The 26,145-nt window shown below is 39.5% G+C and overlaps 1 protein-coding gene across 1 annotated transcript in view; it reads left to right on the top strand.

Annotated features, from left to right (window-relative positions):
* The window catches only part of LOC149139874 (glutamine-dependent NAD(+) synthetase-like), a 414,988-nt gene that overhangs the window by 277,771 nt on the left and 111,072 nt on the right, over positions 1-26,145 (top strand). The gene's annotated exons all lie outside the window — the stretch shown is intronic.

Here is a 26,145-nt window from a genome sequence, read left to right as displayed (position 1 = left end):
TGCAATGTTTTGTGCAGTTGCACTGATGGAGGAGGAGTCATGACATGCAATAAATACTGCACCCTTAGAAGAAACACCAAGAACATTTATCAAATGTTGGTTTCTAATATTTGTCCACCCATCTGATACAATGGATACCCCATAATCCACCCACTCATGTGTAAAACGTGTCAAAGCTCTTTGAACCTTAGCTTTTTCTCTTTCTAATAACACTGTTCTAGCTTTCTCATAGTTGGGGGCCTTGTATCCTTTTGGGGCTTCATTGATGGCCTTTACCATGTCATGCCAATAGGGAGAGTGAAGCACATTGAATGGTACACCGCAAGCACAAAGAAAACGGACTACCTTTCCATCCACATCATCCCTCCCAGTAACATTAAGGAAATCCCCTATTGTTTTTCTACCTCCAGAGGTTGCAGAAGTACCATAAGGAGATGGGCAACTACCAAATTTAGAGGTTGCACTTGATTCTGAATGAGTTTTTTGTTTCTTGTTTTTTTGTTGTGCAGCCATCTCTATTTTGATGTATTTTTGTCTTTGTTCACTTGAAATTTTTGGGCAAATGGCTACCCCCACAGAACCCTTTTTTTCATCACTCTCTAGCACCCCACAAAAATGCCTCCTCAGACGGGTATATGAACCCGTATATGGTTTTCCTCCATGACAATCATGAGGGCACATCCATTTGTAAGATCCACCACCCTTTCCCCCTTCAAGTTTGGTCACATAGTTCCACAAGGGATTTGATGTACCTTTCCCATCTTGTGCTTCAGTGTCCTCTTCAAGTTCATCCCCTTCCTCTTCAAACCCTTCCTCCTCATCATACATTGGGTCACTACTATTAGGACCAAGTTCATCCCCTTCCTCTTCCCCTCTATTCCTCACCCTTGCCATCATTAAAACCAAGAGTGGAATGATACATAGAAGCCAAAAGAACACCATCTTGGAATATGGATATAGGTGGTGGACAACCTGTAAATAAAGGAGCAAGTAGAAACAATGGGAAAGAGTAGGAGAGGGAGGAGAAAAATACAATTTTTTTTTCAAAAAAACAAGGGAGTTTGGGGTTTGAACTTACCTCTTTAGCTCTTGTAGATGAAGTCCTCCAAGCTCTTGCTCCAAGCTCCTCCTCCTTCTCCTAGCTCCTCCTTCTTCACTCCTCCAAGCTCTCCTCTCTTCTCCTCTCCTTTCCTCTCTTCTCTTCTCCTCTCCTCTCTTCTCTTCTCCAACTCTCATAAACTCAAAGTGAGAAAATGAGAAGAGAATGGGGGCTTTATTCTTTTCTAAAGTCACCCTAGACTCACCCTAAACTAACCTAACCCACCCCCTCATGCTAGTTAAGTCACATATTAAAACAAATTTAAAAAAAATAAATTAAAAAAAAGGAGGCCGCGGGGTTGCTTCCGGAATCGCCTGGGTGGCGTGCGGGTGGCGTGCGGTTCCGGGCCGGAAGCGTGGCGCCACCCCGTGCCCGAACCGCCCTCCGATCCGCGGTTCCGGGGTGGCCGCAACCCAAAAGGCAGGAATCGCATTTAAATTCCGGAACCGCGCCACCTCCTCCTCCGAATCGCGCTTCCAAATTGGATTCCGGGACGGTTCGCTCCGATCCGCGGTTCCGGGTTTGGATCCTCCGGGGGGGGGGGCGATTCCTGCAACCCTGGATGAGAGGATGGAGGCGGAGATGTTTCGATGGAGGAATGCCGCAGGGATTTGGCAGGTCGAGGGGAATGAATTGATGAGCAGTGGAATGAACGCAGGTATGTGGAGGAGCTTGACGCGGTGAGAAGAGCAGGGTAAAAGACAATAGCGTGAAGGAGTTTGCTGGCAGAGCGATGACGTGAGGACACAGGGACGTTTGCAGGTTTTGGAGAAGCGTAGAAGCTTGCGTGTGGAGGAAGGGGGAATGCAACTGCGTGAAGGATGGGAAGAGACTGCGTGGAAGGGTGAAAGAAATCACTGCATGAGGGCTGACAATGGGTTGGAACAGTCAACCGAGTGATGGCAAGAGACATCAAAGAATGATACTGCATGGAGAGTGAGAGGTCCGTCGAAAGCAACGAAATGAAGACGCAGAGGAGGAGAAGAATAGCGTAGGGATGGCAGTACACTAGCTTTGGGGAGCAAAAATGATTGCGTGAGGGTTTTGGGAGGATAGAACAAGATGCAGACAGAGAGGGATGTGGGCAGTGGTTGGGGAAGAGGGAGCTGCCTTTCCCTGATGTGTTTTTTGCAGTTGGAGTAGCGATTGAGGGTGACCACAGCAACAAAGAAAAATTTCGAAGTCTTTTCAGAAAAAATAATTTAGAGATAAGCTGCTTAGGATTGAAAACCCCACGAAATTTTGCAGATCTGAAGTAAATATCCTTGCCAGAACTGATCTTGAGGCCAGATCTTACCCTCCAGGGCCTAGATCTAGCTTCGGACAAAAAGTAATCCTCCGACCTGCAACCTGCAATAACAAAAACCAAACACCCAGAAATGAAATGAGCAAGAAATAAAACTAAGAACCCTAAAACCAACTAAACAATTACAATATTTATAGCTCAAAGGCTCTAAGTAGCCAGATTTGTCAATATGCCACAGAAATATTTTCAAAATTTTAGATTTACTATGAGATGCTTCAGTAAACCCCACATGTATTCAGAAGAAAAAATTTAAATGATAAGCCCTGGATTGAAACTGGCTGGGCTCTTCAAAAAAGTGCTTCTCGGGAGTTGGCTGGTTCAGCCGAGAACTTCCCCAAATGCCCGTTGATCTTCACAATCTAGATTTTCCTGCATAGCTTACTTCAACTATCAATAAAGAGGGAAAAACAGTACTAAAATCCAAATCCAATGGAGATACCTGCCATTATTTTCAGAAATTCTATTATCATTTAAACCCTAGTGACTAAACAAGATACCTGTGTTCAACATCACTCTTTATCAAGCTATTACCAATGGCTGAAGTTAAATTTATGCAGAAAAATGAAACATCTTACAGTGTTTCAGAAGAGTAACACCAGCAAGATTTTAAACCCCAAAGTCTTTCTTTATTACACAAGAAAAAGATTATAGGAGAGCTTTTTTTAGCACAAGACTCACAGATCGAATGATCTCAAATGACCCCTGACACCCTATTTAAAGGAAAATTTCCCAACGGCTAGTTCGAGTGATCCATGTCAAAATGATCTCGACCGTCGATGAGGATCAAAATCTCTTTTAATCTAATTTGTCGAAATTTTAAATGCACTTTAAAAAATTAAAATTTTGCATTTATTTCCTTAAAACTTTGACTTATTATTATTTTATTATTTTTCATATTTTTATTTATTTTTTTATTATTTATATTTATTATTTTTTATCTTTTTATTTTTTTAATTTTATTATTATTATTTGTTTTTGGACCCCCCTCGAACTTAGCCTTTGGAAAATTCATCTAGTACCTAGGACTTATGAGGGGACAAAACATTTTCTAAACCTCAAGACACTTTACATCATGACCTTTACAGTTTTACATCTCAAGGGGGGAAACCCATTTGACAAAGACCCTCATAGACTACCCAGTTCTACGACACAAACATAATCTAGCAGATCAAGCAATTTGTAATAACCTAACCAAATAGTTAGAATTATTTCCAAATTACTTTTACATTGACGCGACCTAGCACACTAGGACTACCCTAAGATTCTAGTGACAAAATCCATTCCGGCTTTGGGGTTAGGCTGAAGGAATACTCTGCCAACCATGGGTCGGTGAGACAAAAAACTTTCCGGAACGTAGATCATCACTAGAAGATTAGGTTTACCTGGGCAAATACATACATGACATAGATCTGCTAAGATTATTTACAATTTATACATGCAGATTGGGTTTACAACATAACATGATCGGGCTGATGATGACAGTCGAATGGCACGAACATGTCAATCAAGCGCTATCCCTTTTGCGAAAAAAGGGAGTGTACTGCTATGGGTAGTTGACACGTAGTGGTCAACATCTGGCTCTACTTGGGGACACATTGCTGCACTGTAGGAATGTGAGAATCCAGAATCTGCACCCACACAACACACAACAAAACATAAGTAGCGTCCATCCAAAAATCATCATATAACATTAAGCACATGAAAGATATAAGCTCTTCATTTATTAACTATCTAGTAACATGAAAAGTAAATCTAATCCTAAAATAGAAATAAAATGCTGAAATGACAAGGAGTAAGGTTAGAAATACAATACAGAGGATGCCCCATGGCATCAGATATCATCTTTGAAGAACAGCTTGAGCATTTGGCCATTTGCAGGTAAATCAAGTGGTTCGCCATCCAATCTGCTCAAGTGGAATGAGTTTGGTCCAGCTATATCTCGAATGATGTACGGTCCCAGCCACAAACTGTCGAAATTCTTATGTTTTCCTAGTTTTTCATTCTTGCGATCCCAAAGAAGTACCATATCTCCAACTTGCAAAGATCTAGATCGAGATGATTTATCAAATCTTTTCTTAATGTTAGATTGATTTTTACATATAGCATCAAAAGTTGTTCTACGAGCTTCATCTAACTCCACAATCTGATCTATTCTATTTTTATCGTCTTTGTTAGTAGAAAAATGCCGAAGGAGATGATAAGCTGGTAATTTTAGGTGCACAGGTAAGGTTACATCCAAGCCATAAACCAATTCAAAGGGAGATCTACCACTAGCTTTCTTTTTGGTGATCCTATCTGCCCATAAAGCATACTTGATTTTGCTATCCCATGATCTCTTATTATCTCCTACTATCTTCTTGATAATGGTTATGAGATTCTTGTTACTTGTTTCAGTGAGACCATTACCTTGAGGATAGTCATGTGATGAAATGAGACAAGACAATGCCATACTTGAAACAAAAAGACGAAAGCTCTAAAAAACTAAAAGCCTTGGCATTATCAATAGTGATCTTAGCAGGGACACCAAACCTAGTAATGATATTATTTTCAATGAAATCCATAATAACCTTTTCAGTGGCTTTCTTAGCAGGAATGGCTTCAACCCATTTAGTGAAATAATCAATAGCAATCAAAATCCATGAGTAGCCATTGCTAGAATTTTCATGGAACTTCCTGATGAAGTCCAGACTCCAATGCTGAAAAGGTGCCTCCACAATGACAGGTTGTAGGGGCAGGGCAACAAACTTCTGTTTCCCAGTGAACAATTGACAGGCTTGACAAGTTCTAACAAACTTATGCACATTAGAAAAAATTGAAGGCCAATAATAACCAGCTCTCAGAATTTTGTGAGCGGTAGTTCTAGCAGCATAATGACCACTACAAAATCCTGAATGAAACTCAGAAACTAATTTCTTGGACTCAATTTCATCAACACACCTAAGTACTATGCCCTCAGGATTTCTCCTTCCAAGGCCATCCTTCGTGAGGCAATACTTAGTGGCTTTTAATCTAAGAGCCCTTCTCTTATCAGCAACTAAATGGTTAGGACATGTAAGATTTAACAAGTAATAAATAATGTCCTTGTACCACTCATGCTCTCCTAATCTTTGCAACTTAGGCGAAGATAGATCATTAAGACAAACCAAACCAAGAGCCTTTTCATTACCTTCGGTCAACATTTGAGCCAAGCCTTGGCCTTTGACTAGCTTGGTGGGTCTGATCTCTAAATCATATTCTTGTATTTTAGTAACCCACCTAGCACGAGTCCCTAAGCAATCAGTGTAAGTTAATATATCTTTAACAGCAAAATGTGGGACAAAAGCACTGATTTTAGAATAACCCACATAAGTCTTAAAATGCTTAAGAGACTTGACTAAGGCATAGGCTTTCTTTTCCATGGTATTATACTTTAATTTAGAATTTTGAAGCGCTCTACTCATGAAAGCAATAGGCTGCTCGTGACCATCTTTATTTTTTTGTAATAGGACACCAGAAATGGTATCTTCAGAAGCGAAAGAGAAAATCATGAAATCCTTGGAGTAATCGAGACTAACTAAGACAGGGGCTCTTGCAATAACGCATTTAATTTCCTGGAAAGCCTTTTTGCCGTCTTCTTGCCAAACAAATTTTACATCTTTCTTCAGAAGACTCTGAATAGGCTTGGCTACTTCTGCGTAATTTGGAATAAACCTTCTAAGAAAATTTGTTTTTCCAAGGAAAGACTGAAGGGATTTAAGATTATGGGGAAGAGGAATTGTCAGGTCAAGCAGTAACTCCATAAGGCAAAAATGATTTGACTGCTTTATTCCTTCAGGTAGGTCTTCATTATATACATGAGGGAGAGACTGTTCAGTTCGTCTCCCAATGACTGTTCATATTTCCTATTTATCTATTTACATTAATTCACCCGATCACAAGGATTAGGTGTCAACATTCCCACCCTTAATTTGAAGGGATGTTGGTGAGTCCAAGCATCATTCTGAATCGTTCAAGCTTTTCCCTTCCAAGCGCTTTGGTGAAGATGTTTGCAATTTGCTCATTTGTGGAACAATGACGAAGATGGATTGTTTTGGCCTCAACATGATGTCGAATCAGATGATATTTAGTATTGATGTACTTCGTTCGATCATGGAACTTTGTGTTCTTGGCCAACTTTATTGTAGAGGTATTGTCAATCATGAGTGGAGTTGATTGTACTTGTTTTACCTGCAAATCTTCAAGAATCTTCCTGAGCCACACAATTTCTTTTGTTGCTTCAGCTGCTGCCATGTATTCTGCTTCTGTTGTGGAATCCGTTGGAACTGATTGTTTGCGTGATCTCTAGGAGACAGCTCCTGATCCAAGACTCATAGCATATCCTAAAGTTGATACCCCAGTTTCTTTGTCTTCATCGAAGTCTGAATCAGAGCATCCAATCAAACTGAAGTCGTCCACCTGTGTATACTTGATTCCAAAGTCTTGAGTTCCCTTCAAGTACCTTAGAACTCTTTTTGTAGCAGACCAATGTCCCTCACAAGGCTTTTGCATAAACCTGGAGAGAATTCCAACAACAAATGAAATGTTTGGTTTGGTAGTAGTTAGGTAGTTGAGACTTCCTACGAGTTGTCTATACTTTGTTGCATCCTCAAATTCTTTTCCTTCAATAGATGTGAGCTTTAAGTTTTGTTCCATTGGAGTAGTGAGAGGATTGCACTCTGTCATGCCAAACCTCTTCAACAGATCTCCAATGTATTTCTTTTGAGAAAGAAATATGGAATTTGGATGTTGGGTTAATTCAATGTCAAGATTGTAATGAACATAGACCAAATCAGTCATTTCAAAACTTTTCCCCAATTCCTTCTTTATGGATGCAATGTAGCTTTCATTTTTCCCTGTCATCAAAAGATCATCTACATACACCACAAGATATACAACTGTTTTGCCAACTTTCTTGACAAATAAAGTTGCATCATCAAGATCAAAATGTTTGAAATTGAGTTTCAGAAGATGCTCAGTTAGTTTTTCATACCAGGCTCGCGGTGCTTGTTTGAGGCCATACAAGGACTTCACAAGTTTGCATACTTTATGTTCATGTCCTTTCACAACAAATCCTTCAGGTTGGGACATAAAAACATTCTCTTTTAGGTCTCCATTCAAGAAAGCAGTTTTTACATCCATTTGATGGACTTTCCAACCATTCTGAGCTGCTAGTGCAAGGAGTGTCCGGATGGTAGCCCATTTTGCTGTGGGGGCAAAAGTCTCCTCATAATCGACACCTTCCTTGTGCAAAACCTTTTGCCACAAGCCTAGCTTTGTGCTTGTCAAGTGAGCCATCAGCTTTATACTTGTTCTTGTAGACCCACTTGCAGCCAATTGGTTTGGTTCGTAATGGAGGATCAACCAACTTCCAAGTGCCATTCTTTATGAGGGCATCATACTCTTTTTGCATTGCTTCTTTCCATTCATCATGAGAAGCAGCTTCTTTGAAGGAAGTTGGTTCAAAATCTGTAGACAAGTTCAATTCACAATCATAAGAAACATACATATCAACAGGTGAATTAGAGTCATCTACATCACCTCCATTTTGCCTGTTTGAATTTTTGGTTCCTGTCTTTCCAACTTCACCAGGATGAACACTTTCAAGTGTCTTTGTCACCCACTTTGGGGGACCTTTTTTTAGATGGTCTAGGCTGCTCCGTTGATTGAGTTGGGATTGAATCAAGATTGAGTCTCCCAATTCTATCAATTACATCACTTAAAGCATCATCCGTTGTTGGAGTTTCATGCGGGGGAGATTGTTCTTCAGAAGAAGATTCCACATGTTGATCTAGTATAGGAATCCCCCCTTCAAGATGTGGAATCTGATTATCAAATTCTTGAAGTGATTTTGCTTTTGCGAATCTATCCAAGCGATCAAGTTGCCGCTCAACAACATTGTCAGTTTTGGATGATTCAAGAAAAATTACATGTCTAGATACAACAAACTTCTTATTTACTTCATCATAGAGGCGGTATGCTTTGGAGGTGTTTGAATACCCAAGAAAGATACACTTACGACTTCTGGCACCAAGTTTGTTTCTATGTACCTTTGGTATCAAGGCATAACAGGTGGAACCAAAGACCCTGAGATGCTTTACCGAAGGAACATGTCCATACCACATTTCATATGGAGTCTTGTTTCTTATAGCATTAGATGGACATCTATTCTTTATATATGCAACACATAGAACATCATCAGCCCAAAACATTATCTTTACATTTTTGAAGAAGAGCATGGATCGTACCATATTTAAGATTGTCCTATTCATTCGTTCAGCTACACCATTCTGTTGGGGATTATAAGGCATAGTTGTTTGATGTTTGATCCCATGTTGGCGAAGATAGTTTTCAAATTCATTTGATGTGTATTCTTTTCCATTATCAGTGCGAATACACCCAATATGAGACTGTGCATCATTTTCAATCCATTTATGAAAATCCTTGAATGTTTGAAAAGCATCAGATTTGTTCTTCAATAAATAAACCCAACACATTCTGGTGTCGTCATGAATAAATGTGATGATATATTTATTTCCATTTGCAGAAGGAACAAGCATTGGACCACATAAATCTGAATGAATGAGTTCAAGTTTTCTATGTGCTCTTGAATTTGAATCATGAAAACATTGTTTGCTATGCCTTCCTAGAATGCAAGCATCACATTGCTTAAGTTTTCTAGGAATTGTAGGCAAACCAGCAACACCATTTTTCTTCAACAAGCGAACACTGTCATAGTTCAAATGTCCAAATCTAGCATGCCATAATAAACTTGATGGAAGTGTACCTTCTTCATGATGAGAATTGTAGGAGAAATGTTGTGCACGAGCAGAAGTTCCTTGCAGCTTGAGAAGCCTTTCTTCTTCTATTCCCCTCATGACAAGTGAGTGGTCAGATGCTTTTCTTACCTCAAGCTTGCCATCAAACATATGAATGGAGTGACCTTGCTGGCGGATGTGGACCAAGGACAACAAGTTTCTCTTGAGCTGTGGGAGATATAGAACATGATGCAGAAGAAAGTCTGGAAGACCAAGCAATTTAAGCCTGATTGTGCCAAGCCCTAATGGCTTGATTTTTGATTGATCTGCAAAGTATACTGCTCCATCAACATTGTCAGTGAAATCTTCAAAAAAATCTTTTCTATGAGTCATATGGCAGGTTGCTCCTGAATCAAGCAACCAATCATTTTTCCAAGAAGCAAGTGAAGCATTAAATAAGTCTTCATTTACTCCAATGTTACATTGTGCCACAACATAGTGAGCGGATTCAGGTGCTTTACCTTTGTCTGTATCATTAGTTTTACCTTTCTGTTGGTTTCTTTTTTGCTCAATTTTGTCCCATGGTAGCTTGCATGTAGAGGCATCATGTGATCCATTTCTTTTGCAGCGTATGCAGTGCAAATCTGCCTTTTCTCCTTGAGAGTCTCTGCCCCCCCTGCCTCTGAAATCTTTTCTACCTCTTGCTATGGAAGAATCTAGAGCAAGATTATCCTCTCTGTGTGCAATAAGAGTTGTCTTCTTTTCCAAACCCTTCACTTTTTCAATAAACTTCTCCATTATAAAAATTTGAACTGAGCCCAAAAATAATTACAGTATTCGTAGCAAAACACTAACAATAATTTGCTATGACTTTCCAAAAAATAGAATCAACTGCAATCATGCAATATATGTCATGTCATCAACAAACAACATAAGCCCTAATGCCATCATTTCATACAACTTCATCCATTCAAAACTGCGATGTAGGAATGAGTCATGGCTTCTTTTGCAGTTCGACCAACAGATTGACTAAATTAAAAGCCTTTTGTTTTTTTTTTGCGATGAAAGAATGATTCATGTCTTCATTTAAAGTTCGGACAACAGATTGATCAGATGAAAAGACCTTTTTGTTCACCGTATTCTAGCTCAGGCCGTCGGAAAAGGCGCAATCTAGTTAGTCAATAGAGAGAGCCCTCCAAGAACATGCTCATCCCCTCGATCTGCTCGAAGAAGGCCCGACATCTCGGGTTCTGAGACCAACGTTCTTCAAAGCAAGAGCAGCAACGTTTATATGGAGCAGAGAGCGTTCTTCAAAGCAAGAGCAGCAACGTTTATATGGTGCAAAGAGTGTTCTTCAAAGTAAGAGCAGCAGCGTTTATATGGAGCAGACCAGCGTTAAAAAAATACCATGTCAACAGCGTATATATCAACGTTTACCAATATACTGCAAATGAATTTGGAAACGGTTCTATCACTGTCACTAGGCACTACTTTTACAGAATTAGTTGAGATTCAAAACATTTTTGTCACTGCCATTTACACTCGGACGCTCTTGCAGAATTACCGGAGTTCAAAGGAGTGAAATGTAGCTTTTCTGCACCGACGATTTCACTGGGATATTGCCTATTACATGACTGTGACACAATATAAGAGTGATATGATTTTATGAAGAGGATGGACACAGCGTTTTCTCTCAGGCGACGCCAATGGACACAACGTTATATCTCAGGCAGAGGCGTATTGGGTATACACAACGTTAAATCTCAGCCAGAGGCGTATTACACGAGTAATGAACAGTAGAGGTAGCGCAATATCAACGCGGAGTGTGTTGCTGTGAGGAGCAAGAGTGGATAGGAATGTTGACGCACAACGCCTTTTTTTCCTTTTGAAACGTTCATGGACAGTGCAGACATCGCAGGTAGACAGTGTTTAGACCTGGCAGCGACTGTGGAGGGAGCATGTCTGTATAAATGGAATATGGCAGACAGAGGGCGCAACTAATTGTATGGAGGAGCAGCGCAGGTATATCAGAGCAGACAAGGGAGTTACAAGGGTCAAGAGCTAAAAAAGGAGCTGGCTTTGATACCATGTCAGGCCAGGCAGTAACTCCATAAGGAAAAAATGATTCGATTGCTTTATTCCTTCAGGTAGGTCTTCATTATATACATGAGGGAGAGACTGTTCAGTTCGTATCCCGATGACTGTTCCTATTTCCTATTTATCTATTTACATTAATTCACCCAATCACAAGGATGAGGTGTCAAGATTGTTGGGCATTGGATAATCCAGTGCTCCCCGTGTGTTTCGTGACATGGACTAATCGCCTCTCGAGGATCCGTTAACTCTGGCGATGCGTCCGTTTACTAACACCTGTAGGTTTTGGTGTAACGACAATCGTGATCCCAACAAGTGGTATCAGAGCCAAAGGTCTCGAGTTCGAATCACACCCGGCTCGCGCTGGGGGGGAGATTGTTGAGCATTGGATAATCCAACGCTCCCTGTGTGTTTCATGACATGGACTAACTGCCTCTCGAGGATCCATTAACTCTGGCGATGCGTCCGTTTACTAACACCTGTAGGTTTTGGTGTAACGGCAATCGTGATCCCAATAGGAAACTTTTGGATTGCTTCAATTCTTTCAGGGTCAACCTTGATTCCGTCTTTAGAAATGATGTGACCAAGTAAGTTTCCTTCGGTTACTCCAAAAACTGACTTAGTCGGATTCAACAAAATCCCATATTCTCTACATCTATCGAAAACCTGCCTAAGATGATTTATATCACTGATACCATATTTAGAAAATACAGTAAGATCATCTTGGTAAATTTCAATAAATTTCCCAATTAAACCCTTGAAGGCATAATCCATAGCCCTTTGAAATGTAGCTCCAGCGTTGGTTAATCCAAACAACATTCTAATGTATTCGAAAGTACTCCATGGTGTGGTGAATGTGGTTTTGTGACGATCTTCTTTTTTAACCCATACTTAATTATACCCAGAAAAACCATCTAGCGATGACATCATTCCAGAACCGGTTACTCTTTGCAACAGAGTCTCCATGTTTGGCAAAGGGTAATTATCTTTCTTACATGCTAGATTAAGGTTTCGAAAGTTGACACAAAGCCTTATCGTACCGTTCTTTTTCCTAACAATCACCAAGTTGGAACACCATGTTGAATGCCTTGTTTGAGTGATAATTCCTGCTGCAAGCATCTTTGAAAGCTCTTTTTGAACCAAAGGGGCTAACTTAGGATTAATCTGTCTAAGTTTCTGGTGAAAGGGTTTAGCATTTTCATCTTTTAAGGGGATAGTATGTTCCATGACATCTTCCCTATAGCCTTTTAATTCATCACAAGAAAATGCTAAAACATCTCGATATTCATGAAGTAAATTGGTTAACTTCTTTCTTTCCTCAACACTAGTACCTTTACCAATTTTAACAATCTTTGGATTCGTAGGAGTACCAATGTTTATCTCGAGGTATTCGCCTGGGTCCATTTTATTTTCCTCTCTCAATTTCGTGGCATCATGACGATCAAAGTGCTGCTCTAATGCAACCACATTCCTAGGAGTGGGATTTATGATATGCTCATGATTACCAGATCCATCCTCCTTAGAACCTATCTAAAAATCTTCAAACTCATCTAGACTATCAAGAAAACGAATCACTTGCTTTTCATCATTAAAGACTTGCCAATGCTTTGAGTTATCTGGAACAAACGGTCTAAATATAACTTCCATTTTGATCTTATCCTTAATTAGCTCATTAGATAACTGGAAGGTAGTAGCAGCTAAGGCAAGTTCATCCGCCAAACTATTATGCTCTCTTGGGATAGCTTCAAGATCAAGGGCATCAAAGTGTTCCATAGTATCCCATACAACATTTCGATAATTCCTTAATCTCTGATTTTTACATGTAAATTTATTTTTAAGCTGCATGATAATTAAATCAGAATCCCCCTTAATGCTAAGCAACTTAATTCTCAAAGATTTTGCCAATTCAAGACCCAACAGTAAAGCCTCATATTCAGTGACATTGTTGGTTTTTTCCAACTCCAATCGATAGGCAAACTTGAAAATGTGACCAAGGGGAGATTTAAGCACTATTCCTGCACCTTTACCATGCCTAAATGATGCACCATCAAAATACATGTACCAAACTTTATCATTGAGATGCTTAATCTTATCATCAGGAGGGATTATGAAATTAGACATGATAGCGTAATTCCCAATGTCAGATTGCTCTTTAATTATTTTGTTATGAGGTCTCTTAGGATCTTCAACATGGAATTTTCTTTCAAGCTCTCTCTTAAGTCTCACAAAACCATCACCTGTAGGGGAAGGAATCATAGCATATGACCAATTCGTTTGAATACTTCCTCCTAGATCAGAGGCCCACTTTTTGGATAAAAGCATGCCCTAGGCATTAGGCACATCAACAACAAAAATGTCCATAACAATCATGATGTCTGGGTAAACTGATAAATGAACCTGTAAATCTTTGATCAAACCATGAACTTCAATTTTCTTAGAATCCATGGCACATATGTTGTAATTGGGTCTAGAAACTCTTAAATTAAGCTGTTCCATGACCCTTTTAGTCATGACACAAGCCGATGCACTAGAATCCAACATGCAATTATTCAATTTATATCCATTAACCAACAGAGTGATAAAGAAAGGCTGGTGATCTTTGTTATCCGAATCTAAACTTTGCAAATATATGGGAGCATCGTGATAATCAACTTCTGGGGTCTTCTGTTGAGAAATATTTACTTGAGGACCTTGAATAGCTTTTAGTAACTTATCTCTTTGGGAAGGGATTTTAGCAATCTCGGAGACAGGAACCCAGATTTTCGCATTGTTAAACCAACTTCCCAAATCGACGTCTAATCCAGAGTTTTAACCAGGGTTAAAAGTTCGAGGGGAAATTTGATTCCCGCTCTAATCTTTATCCCTTCTCTGATAGGTTAAACCTTTATCTCTAGCAATTTCCATGATTTGCTTTGGAGAGGGTTTTTCGCAATATAACTTAGCCAAAATGTCATCTTCTTTTCAAGGTTATTTATACTAGAAGCTGACGAGGGATTCATAATGTCACGACTATTTTCCTTAACCTCCATCCAATCGTCCATAGACAAAGGAAACTCGTTACCCACTACATTTATTTGATCACCCGCCCCAAACATTCCATTATCTAAAATTCTTCTAACAATGGGACAAGTAGCCTCCTCATGAAGAGCATCACAAACCCGACAGTAAGGTGGAGCATTATCGACCAAATTAGTAAGCGGATTAGGAGGTCTCTGCTCACTAGATTGACCCTTCTTTTGCCAATTGTTATTTCTATTATTATTATTTCTGGGTTGGAAACTTTGCGTTTGCGCTCTTTCCATTTGGACCAACCTATTATGCAAAGTAGCTATCTCCTTAGTATGATTAATTTCCATGCTTTCAATCTTCTGGAGCAATTTCTGAACCAGCTCGCTATCAGGTTCTTGAACCGCTTTTCCTTTAGGTTCTTTTAGTTTCATAGTAGCCCTATCGAAACCTGGGATCTCAAACTTCCCAGATGCCACCTTGTCCTTTTTAAGATCTACAGCTAAGGCTTGGCAATCCCTATAATCAGGAAGTTTAGCACATCTCAACTCATAAGAGGGCTCAGGGCCAAAGGCATCAATGCAAAACTCTTGAAGAGATTTGTCAGTAGGTTTATAATCTTGAGGTAATTCTTTAATAATATCATTAAACCTTTTGTTAAATTCTTCAACAGTTTCATTCTCTCTCTTTTTTATTATGCTAATAGCTTTCACGAGGTGTCTTCCTTCTCTCTTATCTCCATACTTTTCCTTAAAGGCATTAATGATCGATTGTAAGGAATTAAATGAATTCCGAGGCTTTTCTGAAAGCCAATCGTGAGCATTGCCCTCCAAGGTTAGAATAAAAGGAGTCATTCTAACATCTTCATGATCAAAATCGGTAGACCTTGCGTACTTAGCCATCCATAAACTAAAAGCTTTCAAATGAGAATTAGCAATAATCGCGTTATTTCCCTGAAAGCTAGGCAACTTATCTATCCCAAGTGTTGGCAGATCATTGGGACAACCTTGAATGTTAGAAAAATCGCAAGGGGCATATATATCCATGATGTCATGCTCAACCGGGCTAGTAAAAAGCAAGCGGATATCAGATATGGCTTCTTGTCCGAGATTAACAAGAAGTGTACAAGAAGAGACTTTGTGTAATTGTACCTTGAGAGCTCTTTCAGGATCAGGGGCAGGATTGCACAAACTGCTTGGATGTCTTCTAGTATACTCTCTTGCAGATGATATATGAAGTGGAGTCGCCACCCGGATAGGAAGTGAAACACGGAAAAGCTCGAAAAGGAAAGAGCTACGGATGAGAGGAAAGAAACGAGACGAATGTCGAAGGAACCAAGGACAGAAAAAACTCTATCCCCGGCAACGACGCCAAAAAATGTTGTCGCACAGATTGTGTGGGCAGCGCGACAACACTCAGATCGGGGGCTGTCACCCTGATCCCTGATCTCTCTGTTTAAGTCGTCTCCCGAGGCTAAGGTGGGTAGACCCTATGGGATAAAGGAAGACCAACTATGGACCAGTTGGGTTGGGAGACACAGCAAGGCAATTTAGCACTTGATTGATTTTAGAAATTAATGTACCAGTGCCTTATGGAGTTAATGATTAAATGATTATTTATTAAATGTTGCAGAAATATGAACCTTATAAAACAATCATTTATTATCAAATATCCCAAGCAATACAAGCTATTCAATAAACTCACAATGCTTTAATACTGATCCAACAATTAAATTTCTAAAGATTGAATGCTTTAAATGACCATACAATTTAAATGCTAACCAATTACCACTTTCATATAGCTAACTTTAAATAAATATTTAAGTGCATTTAACTATAGAGAAGTGGAACATAGATACCACAAAAGACACCAAAAAATGAATTTTCAATTTTTAGTTAAGCTTTTCAAAATTTTTAATTTTTATATTTTTAAATAAAACAAAACTAAACAAAGCAAAAACTAAAGTAAATGAAACTTAAAATTATTAAAACTAAACTAAAGTAAATGAAATTTAAAATTATTAAAACTAAATCCTAAAATCAAATAAATCTAAAAAATCAAAGCAAAATATGAAGCCATTAAAATCTAAAATTTAAACCTTTTATGATTTTTATTTATTTATTATTTATAGTCAAAAATAAAAATAAAACAAAACTAAATTTAAGTTAATCTAAAATCTAAAACCCAAAAACTGAGTTAAATGAAACTAAAGCTACATAAATAAAAGCTTAATTCCAAAACTATGTAACAAAAGAAAATTTTACACTCTAATCCTAACGTAAAAAAAAAAATAAATAAATAAAATATATATATATATATATATATATATATATATATAAACCAAAAAAAAAATCGTATTGCTTTGTTTGCAACTGCAGGTTCGCGTGAAGGATGAGAGGACGGAGGCGGAGATGTTTCGATGGAGGAATGCCGCAGGGATTTGGCAGGTCGAGGGTATGGGGAATAAATTGATGAGCAGTGGAATGAATGCAGGTATGTGGAGGAGCTCGACGCGGTGAGAAGAGCAAGGTAAAAGACAACAGCGTGAAGGAGTTTGATGGCAGAGCGATGATGTGAGGATGCAGGGACGTTTGCAGGTTTTGGAGAAGCGTAGAAGCTTACGTGCGAAGGAAGGGGGAATGCAGCTGCGTGAAGGATGGGAAGAGACTGCGTGGAAGGGTGAAAGAAATCACTGTGTGAGGGCTGACAATGGGTTGGAATAGTCAACCGAGTGATGGCAAGAGACATCAAAGAATGATACTGCGTGGGGAGTGAGAGGTCCGTCGAAAGCAACGAAATGAAGATGCAGAGGAGGAGAAGAATAGCGCAGGGATGGCAACACACTAGCTTTGAGGAGCAAAAATCACTGCGTGAGGGTTTTGGGAGGATATAACAAGATGCAGACTGTTAAACAGACATGGACAGCACAAGAATGTGAAAGATAAATCATTCAATTCAATTTTTATTAACAATAGATATACATTTATAGTACACATATGTGACTCTTGGGATTCAGATCCCAAGGTCTCTTGGACTGCTTTGTCCATTCAACTTCCACGCTAACCCATTAGGATTAGGTGTCCAACATTCCCCCCCTTAATCCGAAGGGTTATGTATGAGTCCAAGAAGAGAGCTGTAATACAAAATGTGCAAAGAATGCATGGCAGCACTAGGCTGATTGTGCTCTATGAAATGTTGGTATAAAGGGCGGTGGTTTAAGGATGACCACCAACACTGGAACGCTTAGTGCAGTTCCCGGAACTCTTCCAAAACTAGCAAGAAACTGAAGTTTTCTGCTAGAGGAAGTGATCCTATTGTTTCAAATAGGGAAACCTTCAACCATAAAAGGGAGGTCTCACCCCGCATAAAAGGTAAAACTTCAACCTGAAAAGGGAAGTCTCAACCTGTGATGGTTTAAGGATAACCAACAACTCTGGAATGCTTAATGCAATTCCTGGAACTCTTCCAAAACTAGCAAGAAGCTGGTGTCTTCTGCTAGAGGAAGTGTTCTCAATCTGTGATGGTTTAAGGATGACCAACAACTCTGGAATGCTTAATGCAATTCCTGGAACTCTTCCAAAACTGGCAAGAAGCTGGTGTCTTCTGCTAGAGGAAGTGTTCTTAATCCAACTGAAGTCATGTTCATGGGCATCTATGTCTCTGGCTGCAACTCTGAAACTGGTGTGGCAGGTTGTGGCTCAGGCTCGCTTGATGTGACTTTGAAGCTTGTAGATGACCATCATTTCCCCCCCTGTCAGATACAAGGTGAGATGATGGAGAAAACTCAACTGCAAGACTGTTTAATACTCTGGAACAAGTTCTGACATGTGTTTGGAATATCTTCTTGGCTGTTGATGCCCATTGCCAAGAAGCGATCCATCCAAGATGAATCTTTGTTCTTGCAGGATGTTTATTTCTGAAGCATCTGTGTGAAGAATGGCTGGTTTTATGACAGTGCTTACATGGATGAAGATCAAAACAGTGATCTTTCAAATGGCCAACTCGGTCACAGTGTTGGCATTTCACGATCTGTTGTTGTTGTTGTTGCTGTGGAAGAGGGGCAAAGTCTGAAACAGCTGAAACTGAACTGTCATAAGGAGCAGGTGAACTGTCATGAATGAATCCAGCACTCTGAAACTGAATGGGCTTGGCATAGTCTGGAATATGAAAGGACAAGTCCTTGTCATATCCAAGACCAGTTTTGTGCTTGTTGTGGACAAGCTGTTCCCAAGGTTTGATGATGGGCTTGGGAAGTGCAGACTGAACTTCTGCATCTGCATATACAACTGCTGCTTTATTTGAATGAACTGTAACATTATTGACTTGCTGTTCATGGGAGTCTGTTTCATTGCTCTGAACAGAAACAAGTTCAGAATGATGACTGCACTGCTGTAATTCTTCCTGCTGCAGTTGTGATTCAAGCTGCAAAAACTCTATCTTTTCTTGTGCATATTGCAAACAGCTATGAATATCAGTGAGAAAATCCTTGCTGATTTTGACTGTATTATTCATACTGGAGAGTATTAGATTGTCCACTAACTCTAATATTGCACCGATTGGAGCCATTTCTAACCTCAAAAGATAGTAAAGCAATGATGAAAAGACGGACACCAAATAAACTTATGGCAACAACTTCAAATCAACCAGCTTGCAATAGATTCAACATACAAAAAATGGTGATATCCAGAAAACAAAATCCTCATTCAAAAATGAATTTTCTTCAATTCATACTCTTCAGCAAGTGTATGAAAGCTCCGATACTTTTAAAAAACTCACTACTTTAAAACGGGTCACATCAACTTTGTCTTCAAACATACGTGGAATGCTCCAACCTTGATAAATGAAAGGACAAGCAGTATCACGTAGAGATTCAGTGGCTGTCGGGACAATGCTCTCACGTGGATTTCCTTCAGATTGGTTGGATGAATGCACATTAAGGACATGCCATAAGGCCCCTTCCAGTCACTTATGAAGCACTTAGTTGTTAAGGTGGTGCAGTAAATTAATACCATACACTATATGACTGGTGATTCATTTAAAAGGTCTTCAGATAATATGTAGACTACTGACAGAAGGAGATGCCACAGACTAGGGGTGTAATTACAAAAGCTTTATCTTATAAAAAAGTTGTCTTTTACAGCAACCGACCCCACTAAAATTTGAGTTCTGCGCGTGAAACATGGCGCAGAAATTGGAATTCGAAGTCACGTTCAACAGCAACTCAATACTAATCCAACATACAGCACTATGTTTGATTAAAGCACTGAAAGGTACAGCACTACGTTTGACTATTATGAATTGGAGTCAGTGGAGGATGCAAGAGTTTTAGTAGGTTTGGAGATCCAATATTGCAGGCGTTGTCAATGCTGACTTTTTCGCCGTTTCACTCCGCTCCAAACATGCTGCAATGGTCGGTCCGAGTAGTCCGTTAATTCTCCGCGTAACTGGAGATGCAGACCCCAAAATTGTCCTGAGCTAGGGCCGGTAAGCCATCAAATGAGAGAGATTGAAAGGACACTGCACCTGAATGAGCTGAGGGAATCAGCTTAAAACATTAGAAAAAAACAAAACCTTGCCTTTGGATTCTTATTGATGTATACAGCTTAAACTTTTCTGGGGAAACTTGTGATCGCCGTGAACTGAGCAATAAAAAACGCTCATTTAAAACAGCATCATTCAAAGCTTCGTTTTCTGCTAGAAACAGAAAGATATTTAGAATCTACAAACTCAGGCTCAATATCATATAGAAACCGAGATATAGTTGTCCAAACCCCTTTAGGTGTACCCGCAACATTCTCAAAGTAAAATATGGTGGTCCTGGAGCAAATTCGTTAACTTGTCTTTGACATTGTCCCCCAGGTTGTCTTAGAACTCCGTGTCAGGAAATGCCTCTTCACGCTTCCGCTGCGCAAGACCGTGAGCACCTTCAGTCACAATGTCTCCCGCTCCTTCTCACCGCAGCATAGACATCATCCCATTTAGTTCCTTTCTGCCGTCTGCAACTTCTTGGTAATAACCCTTGTATAAATGAAATGCCAGATGCATTAATTCTCTAATGCTGAAACTCGTGATGAAAACAGGCTTTACACTACACATGTGTAATGACACCTCATAATGAGAAATATACGACAGCATTTACTTCTGTGACTGAATGATGCTTTGTGGCTTTCTCCATCCTCGGGCAAAATTGGACTCCGCTCTTCTGACTGGAGTCTCCAACTTACGAACTGTGATATAATCACCACAACGTAATCATTACAAAAACGCAGTCGACAAATCCACGGTCACAGCACTACTTTGTCAGAAACGCAGTCACTATTTCAATCTATAAAAAACGCAGTCTACAGTAAAAAATGCAGTAGCATTTTTATAATAAAACGCAGTCTTCTTGCGTTGCTTCAAACAACCAGGCTTCAATACATTAAACACAGTCAACCATTAATACGTTGCTTCAATACATTAATACGTTGCTTCAATACCGTTTATATAAACCTCTGGCATCAATAGATATTTCAAGAACGAATGATGAAAATTGGGAATGAAATAAACGATGAGGTTCAACTACAGAGTTTTCTTCCCTCTGAATTTGGGATGGACCCAGACCGCATGGAGCACGCTTTAGAACCGGGTAACTCCGTGTTTATTGATAAGAGGAAGGTTCGGCGGGCCATTGAAGCAGCAGGCATTCCTGGACCTTTGAGGACGTAGAGGTTAATGATCTATCACAGCAGATTACATAGCTGTCTCATCACAAAAACATGCAACATTTGTTCCACACACAGCTGGCCGTTACTCAGTCAAACGGTTTCCGAAGGCGCAATGCCCTATTGTTGAACGATGACCAACTCTTGATGATGCACGGGCGTAACAATGGAAAGAAGTTGATGGCTGTACGAATAGTCAAACATGCTATGGAAATAATTTATCTCCTTACTGATCAGAACCCAATACAGGTTATAGTGGATGCCATCATAAACAGTGGTCCAAGAGATGAGAAGATGCTACTCGAATGGGAACAAATCTCAGGAAAACATACGTTTCTGCAGAGGATTTTCTTGCGGGCATGGAAGATCAACCTTATGAACATCAGGTCAGTATATTTTGAAACCCAAAATAAAAGGAAATAACCGATACATTCATGGAGGGACAGCGTTGGCAGTGTATGCGCAGAGAGGGGCAGCGAATCGACAGAGTATATGGGCAGAGCGCAGAGCGCAGGAGGTGCAGCCCTTTTAAATGGAGCGAGAGCGTTATGGACAGAAGGGGTGAGCGTTATGCAGATGCGTTACATATGATACCATTTAATGCAACATTGTGGACTAACAGATATGCAGTGGTGTAGCATTTGAACGCACGGTGGTCGCCACAAATTTCTGGCTATTTCATAATTGCATGCACGCTAACATATTTGATAAACAGCAGAGTGGTAGGTGAAGAATCGCAGGGACTGTCACGCACCTCCTAATATAGCAGTACTGACAATTATATGAATGTACAGGACTGGCATGTAAGAGAGGCCACGGAAAACAAGTGGCTCATATTTGAGCAGGGCAGGAGATCGCCTGCTCTGATACCATGTTAAACAGACATGGACAGCACAAGAATGTGAAAGATAAATCATTCAATTCAATTTTTATTAACAATAGATATACATTTATAGTACACATATGTGACTCTTGGGATTCAGATCCCAAGGTCTCTTGGACTGCTTTGTCCATTCAACTTCCACGCTAACCCATTAGGATTGTTGAGACAAAGAGGGATGTGGGCAGTGGTTGGGGAAGAGGGAGCTGCCTTTCCTGATCTGTTTTTTATAGTTGGAGTAGGGATTGAGGGTGACCACAACAACAAAGAAAAATTTCGAAGTCTTTTCAGAAAAATTAATTTAGAGATAAGCTTCTTAGGACTGAAAACCTCATGAGATTTTGTAGATCTGAAGTAAATATCCTTGCCAGAACTGATCTTGAGGCCAGATCTTACCCTCCAGGCAATGTTGCATGAAGCAGGGACGAAGCGGCGATTTTTTTGGAAGTGGGGACGCGGAAGCGTCTACTATATATATATATATATTTATATTTTTTTGCATTTATACTAAAAAAAATATCCCAAATACCAAATTAGTTGTAGAAGACATGAAAACATGCATATTTTTGCATAAATCAAGATAGATATAACATCCATTGTACATTAATGATGAATTATTCGAGCATCAACCATCTAGAATCTAGACTCTTCTCCTCTTGTCTAGCATTTGCCTCTACCTCGATTGTCTAGGGATATTAGTCAGCATTGCCCAATTTTGATCAAACTACCTAATTCAAAACTTAAAATATGGTAGTAAAAGCTTAACATGCTTGATCGATAATTTTGACTTGATTGAAAGGTAATTTTTTGCTAAGGTTGTGCCGCGTGACAAAGGAGTTCAACAATTAACACCACCAACACTAGGGTACATATAGGGCTTGGTGCTCTTGATTAAATGCTAATCGCATACCTTCATACTTGATATAATCTAATGAAATGTCACAATCCCATTGATCCTGAATTCCTGAAAACTGTTAAGTCTGTTGAATTTTGAATAGGATATGAAATTCTATTTTGTCCATATGAAGTCCAATGAGGCTGGAACCACTCTCAAACATCCTGAGTCATTTCATGGTAATGTTAAAAATTTAAGTAAAAGGATGAAAATGAAAAATAAAGGAGAATGTCACTTTTACTTTAAGAATTTAACATTACCATGAGGGAGCATCTGCTATATTTATATTTTTTTTGCCTTCATTCCTCACCCTAACCCAAGGTGGACCCACCCCCAACAAGCAAATTCACCTAAAATTAAAAAAAAATTTGAAAAAAAAAAACGATTTTCTAGCGACGCTTTTCCGGAATCGTACAGAAGCGTACGCTTCGCCCTCCAAAGCGCCACGCTTCGTACTGTCGAAGCGCCGTACGAAGCGCGCTTCAGAGGTAAGCTTCCGAAATTTCCAGGAAGCGTCCAAAACAAGCAGAAGCGTGCTTCCAAATTTTGGAAGCACGCTTCCAGGGACGCTTCCTGGACGCATCCGCACAGTACGCGCTTCGGGCCTTGGAATCAGGGGGGGGACGCTTCCTGCAACATTGCCTCCAGGGCCTAGGTCTGGCTTCAGACAAAAAGTAATCCTTCGACTTGCAACTTGCAATAACAAAAACCAAACACCCAGAAATGAAATGAGCAAGAAATAAAACTAAAAACCCTAAAACCAACTAAACAATTACAATATTTACAGCTCAGAGGCTCTAAATAGCCAGATTTGTCAATATGCCACAGAAATATTTTCACAATTTTAGATTTACTATGAGATGCTTCAGTAAACCCCTCATGTATTCAGAAGAAAAAAATTTAATGATAAGCCCGGGATTAAAACTGGCTGGGCTCTTCAAAAAAGTGCTTCTCGGGAGTTTGCTGGTTCAGCTGAGAACTTCCCCAAATGCCCGTTGATCCTCACAATCTAGATTTTTCTGCACAACTCACTTCAACTATCAATAAAGAGGGAAAAAACAGTACTAAAATCCAAATCCAATGGAGATGCCTACCATTATTTTCAGAAATTCTATTACCATTTAAACCCTAGTGACTAAACAAGATACCTGTGTTCAACATCACTCTTCATCAAGCTATTACCAATGGCTGAAGTTAAATTTATGCAGAAAAATAAAACATCTTACAACATTTCAGAAGAGTAACACCAACAAGATTTTAAACCCCGAAGTCTTTCTTTATTGCACAAGAAAAAGATTATAAGAGAGCTTTCTTCAACACAAGACTCACAGATCGAATGATCTCAAGTGACCCCTGACACCCTATTTAAAGGAAAATTTCCCAACGGCTAGTTCGAGTGATCCATGTCAAAATGATTTCGACCATCGATGAGGATCAAGCAATTTGTAGTAACCTAACCAAATAGTTAGAGTTATTTCCAAATTACTTTTACATAGACGCGACCTAGCACACTAGGACTCCCCTAAGATTCTAGTGACAAAATCCATTCCGGCTTTGGGGTTAGGCTGATGGAAACCTTTGTCGACCATGGGTCGGTGAGACAAAAAACCTTTCGGAACGTGGATCATCACTAGAAGATTAGGTTTACGTAGGCAAATACATACATGACATAGATCTGCTAAGATTATTTACAATTTATACATGCAGACTGGGTTTACAACATAACATGATCGGGCTAATGATGACAGTTGAATGGCACGAACATGTCAATCAAGCGCTATCCCTTTTGCGGAAAAGGGGGGTGTACTACTATGGGTAGTTGACACGTAATGGTCAACACACCCCAAGAAGGTGGCAACCCTAATAGAGAAGTGATCACAAGTTCTTTATTTGGAACAACTTCATCAATGGTCAGAAGATCATCTTTGATTCTAGCCATTCTCACAATGGAGGCCACTGTGTCTTCTTTAGTCATCTTTTGTGGACTTTAGTTCATTCTTCAAGCTTGCTACTTGACCAATGTTCTTAATAGTGAATAAATTTGACAAGGCCTCATACATTTCTTGAGCATGGTCAATGTTGGCTATGTATGGGACAAGGTTGTCCTTTATTCCTTCTACCATTAGAGTCATGGCCACTAATTCTAATTCTTTGAATTTCACTTTATCAGCATCATTGGAGTCTTCTATAGGCTTCTTTACTTTTCCTCTGACCAAGTTTAGTACCTTGTTCTTTTCAAGAATGAGGTCAATCCTCTTCTTCCAAGACCTGTAGTTTGAGGCTCCTTCAAGTTTGTTCTCTCCCTTGATTGAGTTAGACATTGTCCTTGAAGATAGTAGACTTCTTCCCTTGAATAATCCTTTTGAATGATTCCTTGATCAAGTACTTGAGGCTGCCTTTTTTTTCTTTTTTCACCAAAGCTTTGGTTCCATGTTAGAAAATTAAAAACGCAGAAAGATTTTCTTATACTTGATAATTACTTGTGATATTCTTGATTTCTTATTAGACTTCCTTTATGTCTTATTTAGTTCATCAAACAATTACCAATAACACATAAATCAATGGACACCAGATATAGGCACACAGCCAGGGAAAAACCCCTCTCTAGGGGAAAACCCAGTCAATAATTCTTCCTTCAATAGTTTTCCTGAGATAATCCAAGACTCTAGACCTTGACACAAACTTTCCTCCACACCAAGTCAACCTTCTTCTTCCTTTGCAGATGATCCTATTTGACCTGGCAACAACAACAACAGTAGCAGCACTATGCAACACTTTCTTGGACCCAGTAACTTCGACCTTGCTTTGGAGACTTCAATCTTGGCTGAAAGACTTTGATCTTGACTTAGGAACTTCGATCTTGGCCCAATACAACTTCTTGAGGCAACAACACCCAACAACAACAACTTCGACCTATACTTGTTCTAGCAACAACAACATGCAGCAACTGGCAGCGACATCAACAAGAGAACTTCAATCTTCCAATCTAGGGCACGAGGGAGAGAGAGAGATGCACCAAAATTTCGATTTTCCTTTCTTCTTTCACCTTGACCAAACTCGCACTTCTTTAGCCCTCTTCCTTCACTTTGCACTTTTTCCGGCTTCCAGAGAGATATCGAACTTGCTTGAGATGTTCTCCTCCAAATGAATTCGAACTGCTTCTTTTATAGCCTTTAGGTGAGGTCAAATAGCCCTCCTTGAGGCCGACTTGATCATCTTAAGGCCAACTTGGTGTGGAGGCAACATATTTCATTTTTGACTCAATACTAAACCTTTTTACATGATTCAAAAGCCCAAGAAGGGTCTCTTTAAAAGTACAATGACTTTATTAACTTATAAATCCTAGAAGTCCTCAATGAGGACTTTGACCTAAAACATGATGACCCAA

The sequence above is a fragment of the Pinus tabuliformis genome, chromosome X (genome assembly GCF_031772625.1).
Source record: "Pinus tabuliformis cultivar Carrire ecotype Pingquan chromosome X, CPIR1, whole genome shotgun sequence".
Taxonomy (NCBI): Eukaryota; Viridiplantae; Streptophyta; class Pinopsida; order Pinales; family Pinaceae; genus Pinus; species Pinus tabuliformis.
Note: the sequence above shows the minus strand (reverse complement) of the source record. Positions and strands in the feature narration are given on the sequence as shown.